The sequence below is a fragment of the Nomascus leucogenys genome, chromosome 16 (genome assembly GCF_006542625.1).
Source record: "Nomascus leucogenys isolate Asia chromosome 16, Asia_NLE_v1, whole genome shotgun sequence".
In the NCBI taxonomy this organism is placed as follows: domain Eukaryota; kingdom Metazoa; phylum Chordata; class Mammalia; order Primates; family Hylobatidae; genus Nomascus; species Nomascus leucogenys.
Genome location: NC_044396.1, coordinates 42284848 through 42295806, shown reverse-complemented (window position 1 = coordinate 42295806; position 10959 = coordinate 42284848). Strand labels below are relative to the sequence as shown.

Here is a 10959-nt window from a genome sequence, read left to right as displayed (position 1 = left end):
AGCCTTAGGATAAGCTGACATTATATATTAAGCTAGGTAGGTAACAAACCATAGTGTCAAATTGAAAAAGTGTATTTGCAAATAAATTTTTAAAACCAAATTAATTTTTATAATTAAATACAGAAAATATACTGATATGCTAAAATCAATAAGATGTGATATAGTAACACTTCACTATAAAGAATGCATACCAGAACATTTTATTTTATTTTATTTTATTTTATTATTATTATACTTCAAGTTTAGGGTACACGTGCACAACATGCAGGTTTGTTACATATGTATCCATGTGCCATGTTGGTGTGCTGCACCCATTAATTCGTCATTTAGCATTAGGTATATCTCCTAATGCTATCCCTCCCCCATCCTCCCACCCCACAACAGGTGCCAGTGTGTGATGTTCCCCTTCCTGTGTCCATGTGTTCTCATTGTTCAATTCCCACCTATGAGTGAGAACATGCGGTCTTTGGTTTTTTGTTCTTGCAATAGTTTGCTGAGAATGATGGTTTGCAGCTTCATCCATGTCCCTACAAAGGACATGAACTCATCATTTTTCATGGCTGCATAGTATTCCATGGTGTATATGTGCCACATTTTCTTAATCCAGTCTATCGTTGTTGGACATTTGGGTTGGTTCCAAGTCTTTGCTGTTATGAATAGTGCCACAATAAACATATGTGTGCATGTGTCTTTATAGGAGCATGATTTATAATCCTTTGGGTATATACCCAGTAATGGGATGGCCGAGTCAAATGTTATTTCTAGTTCTAGATCCCTGAGGAATCACCACACTGACTTCCACAATGGTTGAACTAGTTTACAGTCCCACCAACAGTGTAAAAGTGTTCCTATTTCTCCACATCCTCTCCAGCACCTGTTGTTTCCTGACTTTTTAATGATGGCCATTCTAACTGGTGTGAGATGGTATCTCATTGTGGTTTTGATTTGCATTTCTCTGATGGCCAGTGATGATGAGCATTTTTTCATGTGTTTTTTGGCTGCATAAATGTCTTCTTTTGAGAAGTGTCTGTTCATATCCTTCACCCACATTTTGACAGGGTTGTTTGTTTTTTCTTGTAAATTTGTTTGAGTTCATTGTAGATTCTGGATATTAGCCCTTTGTCAGATGAGTAGATTGCAAAAATTTTCTTCTGTTCTGTAGGTTGCCTGTTCACTCTGATGGTAGTTTCTTTTGCTGTGCAGAAGCTCTGTAGTTTAATTAGATCCCATTTGTCAATTTTGGCTTTTGTTGCCATTGCTTTTGGTGTTTTAGACATGAAGTCCTTGCCCATGCCTATGTCCTGAATGGTGTTGCCTAGGTTTTCTTCTAGGGTTTTTATGGTTTTAGGTCTAACATGTAAGTCTTTAATCCATCTTGAATTAATTTGTGTCTAAGGTGTAAGGAAGGGATCCAGTTTCAGCTTTCTACATATGGCTAGCCAGTTTTCCCAGCACCATTTATTTAATAGGGAATACTTTCCCCATTTCTTGTTTTTGTCAGGTTTGTCAAAGATCAGATAGTTGTAGATATGCAGCATTATTTCTGAGGGCTCTGTTCTGTTCCATTGGTCTATATCTCTGTTTTGGTACCAGTACCATGCTGTTTTGGTTACTGTAGCCTTGTAGTATAGTTTGAAGTCAGGTAGTGTGATGCCTCCAGCTTTGTTCTTTTGGCTTAGGATTGACTTGGTGGTGCAGGCTCTTTTTTGGTTCCATATGAACTTTAAAGTAGTTTTTTCCAATTCTGTGAAGAAAGTGATTGGTAGCTTGATGGGGATGGCATTGAATCTATAAATTACCTTGGGCAGTATTGTCATTTTCATGATATTGATTCTTCCTAGCCATGAGCATGGAATTTTCTTCCATTTGTTTGTATCCTCTTTTATTTCATTGAGCAGTGGTTTGTAGTTCTCCTTGAAGAGGTCCCTCACATCCCTTGTAAGTTAGATTCCTAGGTATTTTATTCTCTTTGAAACAATTGTGAATGGGAGTTCACTCATAATTTGGCTCTCTGTTTGTCTGTTATTGGTGTATAGGAATGCTTGTGATTTTTGCACATCGATTTTTTATCCTGAGACTTTGCTGAAGTTGCTTATCAGCTTAAGGAGATTTTGGGCTGAGACAATGGGGTTTTCTAGATATACAATCATGTCATCTGCAAACAGGGACAATTTGACTTCCTCTTTTCCTGATTGAATACCCTTTATTTCCTTCTCCTGCCTGATTACTCTGGCCAGAACTTCCAGCACTCTGTTGAATAGGAGTGGTGAGAGAGGGCATCCCTGTCTTGTGCCAGTTTTCAGAGGGAATGCTTCCAGTTTTTGCCCATTCAGTATGATACTGGCTGTGGGTTTGTCATAGATAGCTCTTATTATTTTGAGATACGTCCCATCAATAGCTAATTTATTGAGAGTTTTTAGCATGAAGGCTGTTGAAGTTTGTCAAAGGCCTTCTCTGCATCTATTGAGATAATCATGTGGTTTTTGTCTTTGGTTCTGTTTATATGCTGGATTACATTTATTGATTTTTGTATGTTGAGCCAGCCTTGCATCCCAGGGATGAAGCCCACTTGATCATGGTGGATAAACTTTTTGATGTGCTGCTGGATTTGGTTTGCCAGTATTTTATTGAGAATTTTTGCATCAATGTTCATCAAGGATATTCATCTAAAATTCTCTTTTTTTGTTGTCTCTCTGCCAGGCTTTGGTATCAGGATGATGCTGGCCTCATAAATGAGTTAGGGAGGATTCCCTCTTTTTCTACTGATTGGAATAGTTTCAGAAGGAATGGTACCAGCTCCTCCTTGTACCTCTGGTGGAATTCGGCTGTGAATCCATCTGGTCCTGGACTTTTTTTGGTTGGTAAGCTATTAATTATTGCCTAATTTCAGAGCCTGTTATTGGTCTATTCAGAGATTCAACTTCTTCCTGGTTTAGTCTTGGGAGGGTGTATGTGTTGAGGAATTTGTCCATTTCTTCTAGATTTTCTAGTTTATTTGTGTAGAGGTGTTTATAGTATTCTCTGATGGTAGTTTGTATTTCTGTGGGATCGGTGGTGATATCTCCTTTATCATTTTTTATTGTGTCTATTTGATTCTTCTCTGTTTTCTTTATTAGTCTTGCTAGCAGTCTATCAATTTTGTCGATCTTTTCAAAAAACCAGCTCCCTGATTCATTGATTTTTTGAAGGGTTTTTTGTTTCTCTATTTCCTTCAGTTCTGCTCTGATCTTAGTTATTTCTTGCCTTCTGCTAGCTTTTGAATGTGTTTCCTCTTGCTTCTCTAGTTCTTTTAATTGTGATGTTAGGGTATCAGTTTTAGATCTTTCCTGCTTTCTCTTGTGGGCATTTAGTGCTGTAAATTTCCCTCTACACACTGCTTTGAATGTGTCCCAGAGATTCTGCATACCAGAACATTTATAAACAGTGAGTGAGTCTCACTAAGAATAGATTACTACAATAAACGCTGGGTAAATAGAAGTGCGTATTGTGAAGCACTGTGGGTGGTATACGTTTTGCTAGTTACTTTTCTCACCTTGAGGTAGATAACACATATGTACCCAATTTGGCATTCATTTTCAATTGCTGCTGGTATTATGTCTTTTAGGAAATGTGTACAGTATAACTTGAAAATACTCATGAGTGAAAAATGTTTTTGGAAAAAAATAGATATTTTCATGCAATTATGTAGAGTCTCCCTGTGTAAATTTCAAGGCAAGGTTTGTTTCCTGTGAAATGGATCATTGTTCCATGAGAGGATGTTCTTAACTCATCTTAGCACATTTCTTTTGTCTCCTCCTGTGTTGCATTATTTTGCTTTATTCTTTAATTTTGTGTGCAAACGACATGCCAGTTAAAATGAAAACCATCTCACATGTAGAAAAAAGTCTGGATTTTAAAAACCAATAATGAATAAATCAACTAATAAAATCGTTACTAAATGACACCATCTGATTCAAGTAAAAAGTGACTTAAACACTAGTAATAAAAAAAGGCAAAACACATTTCTTGAAGAGTTCAAAGATAAATGTCTGCTGAGTGTTTTAGCTCAGATGTTTCAGAATGCTGCTGTATGTTTGATGAGGAATTTGAGGGGAAGATTTCATAGCAGAAGGTGTTCCTGTGGCCTGTATTGACTTAAGTGGTGACCCAGCTGGACTGTGAAACTGTGGGATGCCTATGGACTTGAGCTGCTTGTTAGAGAGGGACTCCCTACTGTTGTTCAGAAATCCTTCCTCATTTCCTCTCTCCCCAAGCTTCCCATCCTCTACTGGCTCAGTTTCTAGCATTTCAGGATCTTCTTTCCTGCTAAAGAACTTGTCCAAGTAACTGGTGTAAGTGTTTTCCTTTTCAACTTGTTCATCCTTCCTTACCTGACAACAAAACTGATTTATGAGAAAACAGTCCTCCCTACCACTCACAAACTGGCTGTCCCAATAAGATTGGTACAAGGCTTCTAATTGAGCCAGATTTGCCATTCCTTTTTCCCATTTTTCTTGGCTTACTGACTTTGGTATCAAACTTTTCAATTCTAGTTGGGACACTGAGCTATTCAAGTCTTTTAATTTATCAACAACATCAGTAGGCTCATGTTGGGAACTAAGTTGAATGGTTCCTGAAATAAAGGAATCAAAGTCAAATCCCTGATTCTTTTCTTTTTCTTTTCCAGCCAGTTGCTTTGATGCTTCCTCTAGTGCTATCTGGGCTTTGACCAATCCATTCCTTTCACATTTTGATTTGCCTTTCTTATCAGATTTTTTCTTTGCTTTGTTCTTTCCAGTTGGAAAGATCTATAATAAGCCTGGATTCATAGTAATGGTTAACTTCACTCTCTCCAAACTAAGTTATCTAAATATGATGATGACCTCATTTTGTAGTTACAAACATGGCTACACTCCAGATCACAGTATTTGTTTTCATGACAATCTGGCTCACAAGGCTCAGTAGAGTAATTGGTATCAAAAGCAGGATCCTCCAGATACTTTTCCCGATCTCCATTCAAATACTTTCAGGGATCAAATTGTACTTCTTCATCAGAGACATAAGACAGAGATCTTGGATCAAGCTGAACTTAATCAATATCAAAGTTGTTATGTATAGGCCAATCATGCTCTAAAAACTGACAATTATGGTACCTTTCCCAGTTATAAATGTGACTGTGAGTTTCATCCATAAGTAAAACATCATCAACTTTATCTTCAATATGAAAAGGATGACTTGAAATTAGCTCATCCATTGGAAAAGAATATATGCTCATTATCGGGGGAACCAGCCCCCAGTATTTCAACGTAAGTTCTTTTCTATTTTCTCTAAGTGTTGGGTGGTCTGAGAAATAAAGAGAAAGAGTGCAAAAGAGAGAAATTTTACAGCTGGGCCTCCAGGGGTAGGTTCCTACCACCTATTGGTAGGTTCCGTGATCCCCCTTGAGCCACAAAACCAGCAAGTTTTCATTAGGGATTTCAAAAGGGGAGGGAGGTATGAACAGTGAGTAAGTCACAAAGATCACATGCTTCAAAGGGCAATAAAAGATCACAAGGGCAGAGAGGCAGAGCAAGATCAGAAGGCCAGGGCAAAATTAGAATTACTGAGGAGGCTGCACGTTCCACTGGGCATACATTGTCATTGATAAACATCTTAACAGGAAACAAGGTTCAAGAGCAGACAACCAGTCTGACTAGAATTTGCCAGGCTGGAATTTCCTAATCCTAGCAAGCCCGAGGGCACTGCAGGAGACCAGGGCATATTTCATCCCTTATCTTCAACCACATAAGGCAGACACTCCCAGAGCAGCCGTCCATAGACCTCCCCTGGGAATTCATTCCCTCCCCAGGGTTATTCCTTGCTGGGAAAAGAATTCAGCAATATTTCTCCTATTCGCTTTCTGCAAGAAGAGAAATATGACTCTGTTCTGCCCGGCCCCGCAGACAGTCAGACCTTATGGTTATCTCCCTTGTTCCCTGATAATCACTGTTATCCTGCTCTTTTTCAGGATGCCCAGATTTCATATTGTTCAAACACACATGTTGTACAAACAATTTGTGCAGTTAATGCAACCATTACAGGGTCCTGAGGTGACATACATCCTCAGTTTATGAAGATGATGGGATTAAGAGATTAAAGTAAAAACAGGCATAGGAAATTATACGAGTATTGATTGAGGAAGTGATAAATGTCCATGAAATCTTCACCATTTATGTTCAGAGACTGCAGTAAAGACAGGCATAAGAAATTATAAAAGTATTAATTTGGGGAACTAATACATATCCATGAAATCTTCACAATTTATATTCTTCTGCCACAGCTTCAGCTGGTCCCTCAATTCAGGGTCCCCGACTTCCCGCAACAGCTCATGTAAGGATGGGAGAGCACTTCTGCTGTTAACTGATCCATGGGGCTAAATGTCAAAATTTGTTTCAGGAAACCCAGTGCTTCTCAAGTAATTCCTGGAAGCAGCTGAGTTAAAGTTTTGTGTGGCTCAGTCATGTCTTTTCTAACCTAAACTGGAGTTATGCCGAGAAGCTCCTGACGATCTTTCTCATGTACAACAGGAATAGATTCTAAAATCAGCTGCATCTGTTCAAGTTCATGTGCACCCGCAAAAGGATTTTACCAGTCAGCGTTTTGAAAAGATGCAGCCTGCAGCCCATGTGTCAATGGCTTTAGTATAATTATTACGAGAAAGTAAATGATGTGGAGATCTGTATCATTTAGTAATCAATCCTTCAGAAAGATGATGCTTATGGAAATAGTGAGGATCCATGATCCGTGCAAGACCAAACTCACCTATCTTCAGCACCAAGTTTTCAGTATTAATGAAAAGAATAGCTGGTTTGAGATCTCTGTGCAGTACGTTTGCAGAGTGAATATACTTGAGCCCCAGTAGCAGCTGATACATGAAAAGCTTGGCATGCTCTTCCAGTAAAGGGCCCCGCTCCAGCACATTAGCCAAGTCTGTCTCCATGTACTCCTGAGCAATGTAAACACTGCTCAGCTCGGTAAGAGAGCCCACATCGTCTGTTAATTGGCTTCCACTGGGACCAAGAATTTCAGACACTTTCACAATGTTATCATGGTCAAGTCTTCTAATAATTTTGATATCATGTAGAGCATGTTGACACTCTGGGGATCAGTAAGGACAATTTTCTTGATGGCTACTCTTTTGTCACAGTCATTGTCTACAGCAGAAAAAACCAAGCCATTGCCTCCACAACCCAATGGTTTTAAGTCTATATACCTATAACCCAGATCAAAACCATGAATGTTCATGAAACTTTCAAATTTCTCTGCCATTTTGAAACCCTTACTCTTGCCTTTTCTTTTCAAAATGTTGAACTTGTGTAAATAAGGAAGAAAACTGGCATCAAAAGGAAAGACCTTTCCAAAAGGGAGATGAAAAATAATTATGGTTCCACAGCAAGATGGTTTCTTGATGTTCACCGCATATGCCAAACAGGCCTATTGAGTTCCCCTTAGACTTAAAGCTCAAAAAGCTCTACTCAGATCGAGAATTAAAAAGATTGCAGTACTTATAGTTCAAGAAAGGGGCAGCAACGCTGCAGACATTTAAAGAAAACACTCAAGAAACACAAACGGAATGAAATGACATAGTATGCACTCATATTACTGTGCTAAACGATTTAACATTTAACAAACATGTGAATAAATATGCACACAACAGGCTTCTATGAACATTCTCCTCACAGTACAGATACATTCAGTGTTGGACTAGTCCTGAGCAGTGTTGTTCTAAGGAGCTGGTAGGCACCATTTCCGTTTTGCTTCCTTGTTTCCTTTGTTGCTGTATATTTCAACAGGAAGCCCTGGTGGCTGTTGCTTAACAAAAAATGTCTTTTGTTAGTGATCAGGTGGCTCCAGATCAGCACACTCACAATCAAAGCTACTATCCATCTTACTCTGATACAAGGCGACTTCTCCGACTCCTCAAGAGAATGCGGGGCCGGCGGACAGCCCCCAGTGTCGGCTCAGGTCTCCAGGCTCTCGCTTTGCCGCAGTCGCTGCCGTGTAACCGCGATCCAACTCTGGTCTTTTTTAAATGTGTGTTCTTTGGTGGGCAGGGGAGGATTGCGTGGGGGTAGAAGTAGACTGTCGGCATCTGTGGGGAGCTTTGGCTGATGCTTCCAGAACCAAACTGGGCTAGAAGACTTTATGTTTGTGTTGCAGGTGGAAATTGGAAACCAGGAAATTGCATCAGCTAAATTCGGTAGTGGAATGGCACTGCTCCCATTAGGGAAAGTCTGTCTATGTAGATTTAATCTCACAATCCATCATTAGTCAAGGTGATATTGATGGATCATTTCTATACACTGGTCTTTGCACGTATTGTCTCATGAACACACACAATAACCTTATAAGATTATTTTATGGATACGAATACGGGCTTAGAGATATTAGGAAACTTGTTCAAGGTCAAAGAGTATGGAAAATTCAAGCCCAAGTTGTTCTAAAGGTGGTTGTGTTGGGAAGGAGGGTGGGATGTGCTTTCACTTGAAATACTAACTTTGACTCTAAAGGGCAACAGTTGAATTTAATTGCTGGGAAATCTAAGGATTTCTCTCTGTAAATAATACTAGGGCTCACTTCACTAGTAGAGAGGGAATAAATTATCTACCTTTTAGAGGTGGATGATTAGCCTCAGGGTATTGGGCTGCTCTTTAGCTAATTACTTTGCTGATGTATTAAATGGCTATTGATTCTAAAAGGTGAGCAGTTCATTTCCTACAGACCAATCAGGTCAAACATAATTTCTGTAATAATAATAATTATGAAATGTACATTCATGCTAGAAAGGGAGCTTGTCACGAGTGTAATCTGAAGCTGCAAGAGGGTGAAGAAGTACAAGAGGGAAATCATCAACAAGAATGAACTGAACATGAATCCTTAATGCAAACCTAGCTACCCATTAAATAGCAGAGGTAATTGAGCTGTTTAATGGATATTTTAATTTTTACAGGCTATGAGATTGTAGTTTGAAAAATTATCTTTTGAAATAATAATGTGCACATAATTGATATAATGAGTTACCATAGAAATCACCTTCAGTACTATTAACACTGCTAATCATGTTGCCTCACCCTTAATGTGTTTCATAAGTCTAAATGCTTCCTAGCAGCTACATAAATCTATCTTACTTTATAGTTTAAGACTACTCTTTTTTTCTGATTCTTTGATAAATTTAATTCTCTGAAAGACATCCAGCTTATAAATTTAAACAAACACAAAACAAAACTCATATTTTCTGGTAGCAAATATCGGTTTAGAATTCTATTACTTGGGTTCCATTTTTCATATTTTTTTCTGTCACCTTATATCTCTAGAGTCTGCTTGAAGTCATTACTCCATTTGTCCGTGCATTCATCTATCCATCCATGATCCATCATCCATCCATCCGTCCATCCATCCATCCATCCATGCATCAACCCATCCATCCATGCATCCATTCATGAGCCACCATCCATCCATCCAACCATCCATCCATGCATCCACCCATGCATTTATCCTTCTAGCCATCTTTTAACTCATTACATAAATTAAGCACCAATTACATGTAAGGCTTTGTGCTATACAGGCACTCTGGAGCTTATAAAAATAAATTACACAATATGCCTCCTATAATCAAGTTTGTAATACAGCAAGAAAAACTAGACCCAAATGTACATTGTGTATATAAGAAAGTTTTTGGTAAATACCAGAAGAGTATGCATGTAAAAATGTTATTGGAGAAAGAAATCACTTCTAGATAGAGGCTGATATTTCTTCTTAGATATTTCATATGCAATAGGCAACACAAACTGTACATTTTTCAAACTAAATTCACGAATTCTTCCTTCACCTACCACTACATTTTCCCATCATCTGCATTCCCCATACTCAGTGGTTTCACTTGCTACCCACTTAAATTAGAAACTAGAAATAATAGAGTCATCTTTGATTCAGATTTCTACTGTACCTGAATTAATCACCAAATGTCAAATATTTTGCTTTCTAAAATTTTCTTGGATCTATTTCATTCTCGCCATACTTGGCACAACTATCTTGATAGAAACCTTCATGAGTCTACCCATTAGATTATTGCAATAGTTTATCAACTAGTTTTTCTGCCTCTTATCTTGTGCCTTGCAAAATCTCCTTTCACATAACAGCTGGTGTGATATATTTAGACAAAATCTGAAGTCCCTTGATCAAAAGTCTTCAATGGCTTCTGATAGCCGGCAACTTCCCTACTATGTTGTGTACAAAGCCAACCTCGACCTGTCCTCTGTATTTCTCTAGCCTCATCTTCTTACTCAAGAGCTAGGCTTTAGGATCTCTGAACTATGTTTTTTTTTTCTTTCTATACATTATTTTAGTGCTTCCATGGTGATTTAGAGGGACTATCTTCAAATCAGTACAAATATTTCATAATCAATATCTGGCTGTTTTCTAACCAATTGAGTAATTTGTTGCACAATAAGCCACCTCACATCTTTCAGCAAGAAATACATTAAATTTGAATAGTAAATTACAGAATGAATTAGGACAAAATTCAAATTTGCTTTAAATATTTCTTTGGAGGAGGAGACACCACACTTCTACTCAATGAAGAGAAACATTTTTACAGTCCAGAGGTCTTTTATTTCACTTAAACACTTAATATGCCATGAATCCGTAGGGAATAGCTTCCTCAGCTCAGGTTCCTTCCCACTCGTTCTCACACAGTGCCTGTCTCTGGGTGGAGCAGGCTGGCACTTCAGTTGAACCCAGGTACCTTTCTCTTTGGCTTCTTTCTTTTTCTGATCATGTTCCTTCAGGTGTTTCAGGAAGCTATCTCAGCTCTTAGAGTGCTTAATGTGCTCAATACGCACATTAATTCTCTTGGCAAGAATCTTGCCCTTAACTTGTTTGTTACAACAATGCCAACAGCATGCTGGGCAACACTGCAGACTCTTCGTTTTGCCATTGTAA

General features: G+C 38.4%; 1 pseudogene; it reads right to left on the bottom strand.

Moving 5' to 3' along the window:
* Window positions 1–4040: 4040 nt before the first annotated feature.
* Window positions 4041–7287, bottom strand: LOC100587659 (annotated as a pseudogene).
* Between the last annotated feature and the right edge of the window lie 3672 nt (window positions 7288–10959).